At 38.8% G+C, this 12,309-nt stretch overlaps 1 long non-coding RNA gene across 1 annotated transcript in view; it reads right to left on the reverse strand.

Moving 5' to 3' along the window:
* LOC141047676 (uncharacterized) overlaps positions 1 to 10,211 on the reverse strand; it is a 117,216-nt gene extending 107,005 nt beyond the window's left edge. The window contains exon 1 of the long non-coding RNA XR_012219881.1: positions 9,660 to 10,211. This is a non-coding gene — a long non-coding RNA (uncharacterized lncRNA). The remainder of the gene's footprint in view (positions 1 to 9,659) is intronic.
* Between the last annotated feature and the right edge of the window lie 2,098 nt (positions 10,212 to 12,309).

Genomic DNA, 12,309 nt, shown 5'->3' on the forward strand with positions numbered 1-12,309 from the left:
AGAAAAAAAAATGTCACCACCTTCTCCATTCTGTCAATCTACGAACATCAGACCCCATTCAGATGTTATTCGAGCACAGTCCAATTTTTTTCGCAGATCTACAGACTTGCATTGTTGATTTTGAGCGGATACGCGGATCAATATTGGATAAGTCTCTGAATTTTTTTGGCGGACCACAAGGTCAAAAAAAAAAAAAAAATGGACATGTGCACAATCCCTCCAAAAATATCCTAGGTATGAGTGCTATTCATGAAAATCATAGATAGCACTTGTCCGAGAAAATCAGTCGTTTGCATGAGCCCTTACACACAGGACAAGAGTACAATTTCTTAAAATGTTTTTTGTTATATTTGGACAATCAATCACAATTATCCTGTAGATTATGTTCAATGTGGGTTTGCAGGCTTTATACTTACAAACTGCATTTATCTATAATTATAGAATCATAGAATCGTAGAGTTGGAAGGGACCTCCTGGGCCATCTGGTCCAACCCCCTGCTCAAAGCAGGATTCGCTAAATCATCCCAGTCAGATGTCTGTCCAGCCTCTGTTTGAAGACTTCCATTGAAGGAGAACTCACCACTTCTCGTGGCAGCCTGTTCCACTCATTGATCACTCTAACTGTCAAAAAGTTTTTTCTAATATCTAATCTGTGTCTCCTCCCATTCAGTTTCATCCCATTGCTTCTAGTCTTTCCTTGTGCAAATGAGAATAAAGTTGATCCTTCTACAATGTGACAGCCCTTTAGATATTTGTAGACAGCTATTAAGTCTCCTCTCAGTCTTCTCTTTTGCAAACTAAACATTCCCAAATCCTGCAACCTTTCCTCATAAGACAGGGTTTGCAGACCGGTCACCATTCTGGTCGCTCTTTTCTGAACTTGCTCCAGTTTGTTGATGTCTTTTTTAAAATGTGGTGCCCAAAACTGGACACAATATTCCAGATGAGGTCTGACCAAAGAGGAGTAGAGGGAAATAATGACTTCACGTGATCTAGACTGTATGCTTCTGTTAATACATCCTAGAATTGCATTTGCCTTTTTTGCTGCTGCATCACACTGTTGACTCATATTCAGTCTGTGATCTATTAGTATACCCAAGTCTTTTTCACATGTGCTGTCACTTAACCCTATTCCTCCCATTCTATATATGCTTTTTTCATTTTTATTGCCCAGATGTAGTACTTTGCATTTCTCCCTGTTAAAAACCATTCTGTTAGTTGCTGCCCACTTCTCCAGTTTATTTAAATCTTTTTGAATCCTCTCTCTCTCTTCTCTAGTATTAGCTATCCCTCCTAGCTTTGTGTCATCAGCAAATTTAATCAGTTTACCCTCAATTCCTTCATCTAAATCATTGATAAAGATGTTGAACAATACAGGGCCCAGGACAGAGCCCTGTGGTACCCCACTTGAGACATTCTTCCAACTGGATGTGCAGCCATTTACGACCACTCTTACATTTACTGTGTACCTAAAGGGATGTCCCGGTTTGTGTTCTGCCAATTTGTTGTTATTCAGAATCTCATGTACAATTAGGCTACTATTTGGGACATAATTAAAGAGTTTGTCCGACTTGAAAAATATATATTTTATCTATGTATGTGCACAAATTCCTACTTAAATTTGATGCCCTGACCAGTGTGGCTCCTGGGTCTTGACAGCTTCATTTTAGGTTTGGATTCAAAACAAGAGAGTTTTGTGTGTCGGCCCATGACGAGTGTGTGAAGGGGGCTGACTGAGAGGCTTATTTCAATAATGAAGCCAGACCCCTTTCTCCAGATGTTAAAACTTACAATTGGTGAGTCACTTTAGGTGGTACCAAGTGTAAGAAAAGTCGTACAGATGTAGCTCCAACCCCTCACCATCCTGGATTGATTGCTCTTACCATCTGACATCGACAGCAGCCTCTAGCAAATTTTGCATATGTGCCGGCATGTTGCGCGTTGCAGCAGTGAAGCTGTGCCCAGTACCTTTTGTTACATGCTAAAATAATAACTTTCAATGTTGCATGAGTGAGATTTAGTGGAGGTGACACACGGGGTGGGGGATGCCAATCAACCAGGAGGTGTGGAAATGTTGTTGGGATGCCAATCAACCAGGAGGTGTGGAAATATCATTGTAAAGATTGGCCAACACAATGGGCAGCATAGTTTTTCTTACATAATGGTTCGTCTTCCAAAATGACTGCAACGTTTGACTCTCTAACTGTACAGAGCAATAAATAATAGGCCTCCTACTAACCCATCCTCTCCCTATAATGCGGACAATAGAACAGGATACAAGGTTTCGACAGTTTCTGGGTAATTTCCATGAGCTGTAACTTAACATACTTCACTGACAGAACTACACAGTTTCTTTGTCTGGAAACTTATACATAGAAGTTGATAGAACGGCCATGTTGTAGACCCTACAGATGGACCAAGATGTTTCAACCAAGGAAACCCTTCACCAAATGTTGATAGGTGATGAATGAATACCCTACATGAGCTGGTAAATAGAAAATACTTAGCATGACAAAGTAGAAAGATCCCGAGTTTTCTTTTATACTTGAATTACAAAGTTTGCAGAGCAGCTGGAAGGCACCTGCAATGTCCTAATACCGGCTGCAAGATTTTCTCCTGCCTTACATAGAAATGAATCCAATCCCCAGGTCTTATAGTATAAACCATATTCATATAGCATATTCCACTCCATGTGCCACACTAGTGCATGATAAACCTGGTATTTTAAATTGACATATGTAAATTAATTTCAGACTATGATATGTTAAAGGGAATCTATCAGCAACTTTTCACCCTCCAAAGTATTTGTATGCACATGTAGCTCTTTCAAAGACAAATCCATCCAAATCTTTAGCTAGCCATTCCTTTATTACTGAAAAATCTGTTTTTGAATGGGTATGCAAATTAGGCTGAAGTGCTTTTGGCTCATAGAAGCACTTCCCAAGCTTATGCCCTTCTAACTCCATCCCCTGCCCCCAGTGCTGCTGCCTACTACTTGACTGACAGCTCCTTTCCTGTGTAACTTCAAACAAATGACCTGTGAGTCAAACAGGAGGAGCTACAGCTGGAAAGGCAATAGAGTTGGCGTGACAGGCTTGGGAAGTGCTTCCACGTGCTGAAAGCACTTCAGCTTCTTTTCCATATTCATTCAAAAGCTAATTTCTTAGTATCGACTATCAAGCTAAAGATATTGCTGTATTTGTCTTTCAAAGAGCTACATGTCCATATAAATAGTTTGTTGGTGAAAACCTACTGATAGATTCCCTTTAAAGTAATTCTCAGTATGGTAATACGTATGCATTTTGCCACAACAATAACTTATGAAAGCTATTGTAGCTTAGTAGATTCATACAAAGTTGTTCATGGCCGCTCAGGTTCAGCCAAAGAAGCAATATACGGTAAGTAAGAAACTACTATCAACTTTCGAACAGCATAAAATGAATATACGGTACATGTTTATTTGTTCCTCCACTTCAGGTGCAGTTCATATACTTACTATTGCTGTGCTGTCACAAAATGTGCCAAATACATTAAATAGTACTTTCGGAATAAATTTGGTACATTTTCGTCTATTCATGTGCAAAACACATGAAAACTGCACAAGTCATAAACTAGGATAGATTTACGTCAATTTCTGGTGTAAATTACAGCAAATCTTTTGGGGTGTGAAGGTGGCAGCTGTCTCCTAATTTCTGTATACTTCTCCATCACTTATGGAAAGTGGAAAGTGGATGGGTCACTGAAATATGTTGCAACATTTTTGCGCAAATATGACTTATGCAAAATTGTGCTACACTTTTTACACCAGAAAACAATTTTACGGCCCTTAAAGGTTTTTTCCCACCCACAAAGTATATTTTAATCAATAGATATTGGAATAATAATAAGTTCCACAATTGGAGTTCAGCATGGGTCTCCTGGGCAGGAGGGAAGCAAGAGAGTACACAGACAGGACCGCATGGGTCTCCTGGGTGGGGGGGGAGCAAGAGACTATACAGACAGGACCTCACGGGTCTCCTGAGTGAGTGGGTGGGAAGCAAGAGAGTATACAGACAGGAGCGCATGGGTCTCTTGGGTGGGAGGAAGCTAGAGAGTATACAGACAGGACCACATGGGTCTCCTGGGCAGGAGGGAAGCAAGAGAGTATACAGACAGGACCGCATGGGTCTCCTGGGTTGGGGGGAAACAAGAGACTATACAGACAGGACCGCACGGATCTCCTGGGTGGGGGGGAAGCAAGAGAGTATACAGACAGGGACAGCATGGGTCTCCTGGGTGGGGGGGAAGCAAGAGACTATACAGACAGGACCTCACGGGTCTCCTGAGTGGGGGGGGGGAAGCAAGAGAGTATACAGACAGGAGCGCATGGGTCTCCTGGGTGGGAGCAAGCTAGAGAGTATACAGATAGGACCGCATGGGTCTCCTGAGTGGGGGGAGCAAGAGTATACAGACAGGACCACCTGGGTCTCCTGGGCAGAGGAGGAAGCAAAAGAGTATACAGACAGGACGGCATGGGTCTCCTGGGCAGGAGGGAAGCAAGAGAGTATACAGACAGGACCGCATGGGTCTCCTGGGCGGGGGGGAAGCAGGAGACTATACAGACAGGACCACACGGGTCTCCTGAGTGGGGGGAGCAAGAGAGTATACTGACAGGACCACATGGGTCTCCTGGGCAGGAGGGAAGTAAGAGAGTATACAGACAGGACCGCACGGGTCTCCTGGGCAGGAGGGAAGCAAGAGAGTATACAGACAGGGATAGCATGGGTCTCCTGGGTGGGGGGGGAGCAAGAGACTATACAGACAGGACAGCATGGGTCTCCTTTGTGGAAGGAAGCTAGAGAGTATACAGACAGGACCGCATGGATCTCCTGGGCAAGGGAAGCTAGAGAGTATACAGACAGGACCAAAAGGATCTCCTGGGTGGGGGAGAAGCAAGAGAGTATACAGAGAGGACAGAACTAGATCATCGCTGATCCCGTGCTGTCCTGTCTGTATACTCTTTTGCTTCCTCCCCTGCCCGGGAGCTGTGGTATGATCAGACCATGACCCTGTACGGTCAGACACAGCCATTACACAGCACACAGCAGGGGCACATTTATAAGATTATCTCAACACAGGAACATTTTTTTAAACAAATCCATTTGTGGAACTCATTATTCAAAGATCTATTGATTAAAATAAATTTTAGAAAAAAACATCTAATGAATTCCAGCAAAAACAAAAAGGTCCCTCATCTCTACAGCAAGTCGTACCATGTTTCAGGGTGCTCTGCATGACAAAGAGGTGGAACCTCTCGAAATGTGGTAAGATCAGTTGGACCTACACATGACTTGTTAGTAGATCGGCAGTCGTTTGTAAATAAGAAGTACAGTTATATTGGTTGTCTCCTTTGACTTAGCACTTTAAAGTACCGTAATAAAAAAAAAAGTTCACTAAAAGATTGGCAGGTGGTTTTCAATTTGTGAGACACTAATTTCAATGTGACAATGAATACGGCTTTTGTAATAATGGACTCCCATCACAAAAGATCAAAGTGTCCCTATTGTTTTAAGTAAAAAAAAAAAATGCTGTAAATATGGGTCCCATATCCTCAGCATGAATGAAACTGTAATTCCCTGGATATGAGAGCGGACGTAACACATGCACATTACCACTCCATTCACACAGGGGATACAAGGCTTGCATTAGGCCTAGACCAAACCCATTCACAATTTCTACTTCGTCCAGAGTTTATATTCAACTCTCCTCATTTCTAGTTTGCATTCGAAAAATGGTAAAATCGTCAAAAAAAAATTGAAATTGGATAATAATTATTATTATTGATATCTAATACCTTATAATGCAAACAATGAAAATATATGGTATTGGGTATCAATAATAATCCAATTTTTTTTTTTTTTTTTAAAAAGTAGGAAGCGTAATAAATAGCCCCTGTTATTATATTACCTTACTGATGGTAATCCACATTTCCAGAGGAAATATTATACTGGCATACTGGTGTTAAAGGAGAATATTTGCAACAAAGGTGTTAAAAGCAAAGCAGAGAAAGCTGAGCTGGGTTTTTTTTTTCTTAAGACACTGAACCACCACCTGAGGTTTTCCACATGGCGGTGCAATTATTTAGCCTGAAGAATTCAAAACCGCAATATATATATATATATATATATATATATATATATATATATATATATATATATATATAAAAAAAAACAAAAGGGTGAATCTTTAGCTACTAGTAAGAAAAGTTTGAGCCTCTTTTCAATCTTGTAGGATACTAAAGTAATTATGCCAAGAACCAATATTAATTAGTGTTCTCACTTACATACACAAGTGTGAAAACCCCACAAGCTGTTTTATAACGCTATACAACAGCTCAACGAAATCAGATCTTTCACATCTTTCTTGTCTCCAAAACGCACTGAACAGTCGGAACATTTTTTTTTTTTACCTATTTGATGCTAGAATTTTCCTTTCCAAACTGTAATTAGACACATAATTCACTGCGCTGAAAAATTATTATAAAATGGTGAACATGCACTAGTGTGCCCTTAATGCATCGGCTACGTAAAGTCCACAGCGATGGGGCGCAGTAAGTAGGCTCCCAGAGACAGCAGGATGAATCCAAATTAGGTGCAAATACCACGTACTTATCAATACTGTTGTTTAATAGTTAATTACGATAAGTGTAAAATTGTAATTATAAAATAGTGAATTATTTTTTGGCTAATTACGAAAAAAAAGTCAGATTCACTATAACAGCTCATTATATATATATATATATATATATATATATATATATATATATATATATATATATATATATATATATATATATATATGCTGTTATAGTGAATCTGACTTTTTTTTCGTAATTAACCAAAAATAATTCATTATTTTGTAATTACAATTTTACACTTATCGTAACTATATCTATCTATATAATATTACAAAATAATGAATTATTTTTGGTTAATTACGAAAAAAAAGTCAGATTCACTATAACAGCTCATATATATATATGAGCTGTTATAGTGAATCTGACTTTTTTTTTGTAATTAACCAAAAATAATTCATTATTTTGTAATATTATATACATAGATATAGTTCTGACCATTTTTGATTTCCATAATTAACCAAAAATAATTATATTGTCATCATAATGTTCAGAAAATGTTACGCTTACCATAATTATCACACCGTATATACACACACATGAACAGTACTCATTTTTAATTAGCATTCTTACATTTACTCGTACGTGTGTCACCAATAATGTATTTTTCAATAGATTTTAATTTCATGAAAACACATTACCGCCAAATTTCACTGTAAAAATCAAAATTGTATCTTAGTAAAGTTAAAACTAATATTCTCTTGATTTCCCTCCATTGGCAGACCGCAGGCATCTTGTGTGCGCACCAGTAAGATGCAGGCGTACGTAATGTTATGTAATAATGTTATCCAGGCATTTTTTCGCAAATTACAAACATGTGATATCCATGTTTCCATTAGCTACAAAGGTAAGCACAGAAATAATATTAACGGAACTTTAACCAGAGGGGAAAAAAAAAAGTTGATTTGTGGGTTTGTTTTTTTCTCCTGGGGATATAAGTGGGCCCCAAAAGCGGGACTTTGCGGGCCAGTTGGATAAAACATTAGCTCATCTCGCCCCCAAAATCCCGACTCTGAAACCACACACTGATGATAGAGTCATGGTCCAAAATAAATAAAAATTAAAAATCGATCCCTCCTGCTGGAAAGTAATGGAAGCAAATTCAGAACTTTCTGTAAAATGTATAAATATTCTAAAAACTTTTTTTATTGACTGTATAACATACAATTCCTTAATGGAAGAATCTTCTAGTTACTGCACAGATTTCCTCCATAGGGACCGTACATATATTTTTCAATGTCAAAAAATAAAAAAAATAGATTTTAATCCTTTCGGTCCAAAACATTTCAATATTTCCTTTTGTCCGCTTACCGATGACTTCAGCAAGAATAAAGGACCCAATGTACTTTTTTTTGTAAATGCATAAAAAAAAAAAGGAAACGTCAGGGTTAACTGTAGAGCAAGAGCCATAAGATTCAAGTCCTTTCCAAATGTAGCTGTCAACCCTTATTTTGTTAGCTTTGGCTTGGATCATGGATTGCAGGCGCCTCGGCCCGAACCCAAAAAAGTAACAACTGGTAGAATAATTGGATGATATGAAATGTATAGCAAATTGTGACTTTTTTTTTTTTTTTTTTTTTATAACTCTGCCCTACCCTAACCACCATAAAAGTTAAAGGTTTATAACATCTCAGCAATTTAAGGAGCGTTTGTATGGGATTATTTAAACATGATAACTTTATAAAGGGATTTATAAAGTATCGATTACAACCAGAAATGTGAATTCTGGGATCTTTTCATGAACCTGACGTCATGGCGAGAATTCACGTCTATAAGGAATATGCGTCATTTGACTCTTAAGGTTTTAAAATATATAAAAACCACAAAGGGATGTTCATTGTTGGCTATTTTTTCCTCTTAAGAACCTCTGGCGATGTGAATATAACAGTGTAATCCATTTATGTATTTTATGGTTTCGCTATGAGAATAGAAGTGTCAGTGGGCTCAGGTAGGTCTAAAACCTAAAAAGGCCTCCTGGTGCTATGGAAGGGGGGAGGGTTTTCAAGCCAGAACAGTCAAAGGTTCTAGACTCTTAATTAATCAAAAAGGAACATTTATGCTCTAGATTTCCATCACCAGTCCAAGCCTTTAAGAAAATACCACTCAACAATCAGAATAGACGACAATCGTTGGCTGTCAACTTTCCTTCCCCCCACCTTCCCCCCTTTTTCCAAAAAAAATATAAACGTTGATGAATTTGAACCCGATTAAAATGTGTTCCCATATGAGTTTTAGGACATTTTAAAGCAAAAACGCACAAAGAAAGAAAGTAAAAAAAAAAAAGAAAGAGAAAACCGCCTATCCTGGTGTCAACGCATAGGGCAGCATTCAGTCTTGGTGGGTGTGTTCACATTATTTCAAAAGCGTACGCCGTGAGTGTAAAAAAGAAAAGTCACAATGGTCATAAGGTTATATTTTACAGCGCGTTGAAAAAAAAAACTAATCTAAAAAAGTGGCCGGCGTGCTAAAGAGTTAACTCTTTACTCAACGGACAGATATATTGACGCAACTTTTTTTTTTTTTTTTTAAAGCAAACAAATAGACAAACCCAAAGAGAAAAAGACTATATCATTTTTACAGATGAAAAAGAAAGCATGACTTTACAAGAAGGAGCACAGATCAGCTGAGATCTGTTGCTTGGTGTAATAAAGCAGGCTGCAGCTCAATGTCAGACGCTGTCTATGGCAAGGTCCCTTGAGAATACAGGTACTTAGTCCATTGTCTTCATGCATTCTACAGCAGGATTGTAGAATAAAGTCCTATGTGCACACACACCCTCCAACAATATACAAGGTCATACTGGAAAGTAATGATCAATTTGCAATAAAGCAGCTATGGATTCCCCCCTATGCTCTCACCCACACACCACACCTGCATATCCAGGGGGGATCAGAGCATGCATTGTGCCATGCACTGACTGCTTCTGCCCATGCTGATGCAGTCTGTATTATTTCTAGAAAATCAGGACAAAAGGAGGGCAACTTACAGGCTGTGGAGCTGGCAGGGAGAGCCCAGGCTGCAGATCTCCCTCCTGCTTGTCATTCCCTGGACTGGGGGGGGAAGCTGGATCCTCAGCCCTTGCTCCTTCCCTTAGCGAATCCTGACTCATTATATAAAGATCACATTGCCAGGCTTCTGTAACATTTCTTCATCATCATCATGGTCACGCCACAAGAGGCCAGATCAGGGGTAAAAAAAAAAAAAAAATCCATTGGTGGCTGCAGGAGAGAGATCCAAAAAAAAAGTGACTGTAAAAATGCATACATGTAGCTAGTGAAATCTGTCATCGCCACAAGTGCCAGTAATATGGATTCAGGTTTTGTACAGATCAGACTGTGGATCCATTAAAAAAAAGAAAAAAGACTTCTGAGTTTGCTGCAGGGAGAGTGAGGAAAAAAAAGATCCTGAAAGTGGATCTGAATATGGAGCTGTGCTGAAGTCCAGATCCTCTGAAAATTATTTTCCTAGAAACTACCTCCAAATATAGTAACAGGGAAGGGGCATTCCTAGAAATTCTGGAGACGTCAGAAGAGTTAAGTAGCTTCTGGGGCTGTGCTGTGCCTGCAGGGGGCGCTGCTGAGCTGGATTCAGCAGCACTCAGCACAGACAGCCCCTGCATGCCTTTTGGATCAGATAATGGTTAAACTGAGAGGGGAAAACTATTTAAACCTGCAGTTTGCAGATTAGATCCCAGAGTGTCGTGTGAAAAGCCAGTAGGTTGCACAGTTGCCTTTCATTATTAATTGCGTTATCTAGTTTTCTGGGAGAAAAAATACAGAATATTTAGGATTTCTCAAGTCGCAGGGGAAAAAAAAAACTCGGTGTGCGTAACGTGGCATTTGTGTGTCGGGTTACAAAAAATGATGTAAAGACCTTGGAAAAATTGACGCCTACAACGTGTTTTATAGTTCGGAAGAAATGTAATCATTTTCTGAAATACTTGTTATATTTAGGGCTATAGACCCCTATCTGATGGTTTATCGGCTCAATGTTATACTAAGGGACAGTGCTGATCAGCCCTTTCTTCTCACACCGATTTGGCATCTGAATAATCACTTGTATGGGTGCGCAAAAAATTCGGACTCCACTTGGATGACATCTGAGTGCAGTTCGATTTCAGCGGAGTCACACAATGGATATGGTAGGTGACACCTTGAGTGTGTATGCAAGTCATCGCGAGGGCCGGATGGTCATCATGTCAAGCCGAGGTTCTTCCAGCTACGGTAGCTTGGTCTTAAACAGGGTTCCCCAACTCCAGTCCTCAAGGCCCACCAACAGATCATGTTTTCAGGATTTCCTTAGTATTTGCTCAGGTGATAATTGCTTCACCTGTGCAATACAAAGGAAATCCTGAAAACATGATCTGTTGGTGGGCCTTGAGGACTGGAGCTGGGGAACCCTGGTCTAAAAGGCTTCTGTCAGTGTAGCACTGGCAGGTATAATGCATGGCAATGCTGGTGCATTCCAATGTATTATACCACTAGCGATCAGAGTAATAGAAGTTAAAGTCCCATAGAGGCACTTAGTAAAGAATAATAAAAATAATATTAAAAATGAAAACAAACATACTATACCCATAAACACTTTTCTTTATGTAAAAACAAAAATAAACAAATAAAATGCACAAATTTGGTATTGCCACATCTGCAAAGAAATGAGATATAAAACTATTAAATAAGTTAACCCATACAGCGCACACCATAAAAAATAAAAAATGTGTCAAAAAATATGCTTTTTGTAATACAGCCCCCAAAAAGTGGAACAAAACAATATCAAAAAGTTGAATGTAAATAAAAATGATATTGCTGAAAACATCAGCTCTGTCAGCAGAGAAATAAAATGCTATTCCTTTCAAGATACAGCGATGCAAAAACAATTCTTTTTTCTATAAAATAGTTTTTATTGTGTAAAATCGGCAAATAATTTAAAAAAATGATAGAAATGTGTTATTGCTGTAACCATACTGACCCGAAGAATAAACCTGTCTTATCACTTTTACAACACGGTGAATGACATTATACAATTTTTTTTTTAAAAGTTTCTGAATTGATGGTTTTTGTTCATTCTGCCTCCCAAAAATCGGAATAAAAAAATGTCATGTGCACAAAAATGGTACCAATAAAAATGTCAATGCGTCCCGCAAAAAACAAACCCTCACATGACTCTGTTGACAGAAATATAGAAAAATTATAGCTCCCAAATTACGGCCATGCAAAAACTTGTTTTTGCAAAACAAAAGCGTCTTTAATTACGTGATAGCAGCTAAACATACACAAAATCTAAATCTGGTAAAGCAATAATTTAAAGGAATGCTAATTTGTAGCAGAAATAGTGAACTCACTAATAGTGCACAATGTGAAATAAAGTGAAAAGAGAAGTAGTGTCACTGCTGCCAACGCGTATGGACCTAGTGAAAAACGATGGACAGTCAGAAAATATAAATCTGGTATAGCTGTAATCGCACCCACCTGAACAATAAAGTCATCTTATCTCTTATCCCACACGGAAAAATGAAAAAAAAAACAATTCTTCACCTGCTGTTTATTTGTTCATTCTTCCTCCCAAAGATCACCGTAAAGCGTGCCTCATATTTATACTGCACTCTGCGCTGTGCGCTTACACCAGGGTTTCCATGT

Source organism: Dendrobates tinctorius, unplaced genomic scaffold (assembly GCF_039654945.1).
Source record: "Dendrobates tinctorius isolate UK_male_01 unplaced genomic scaffold, ASM3965494v1 ptg000129l, whole genome shotgun sequence".
NCBI classification, from domain to species: domain Eukaryota; kingdom Metazoa; phylum Chordata; class Amphibia; order Anura; family Dendrobatidae; genus Dendrobates; species Dendrobates tinctorius.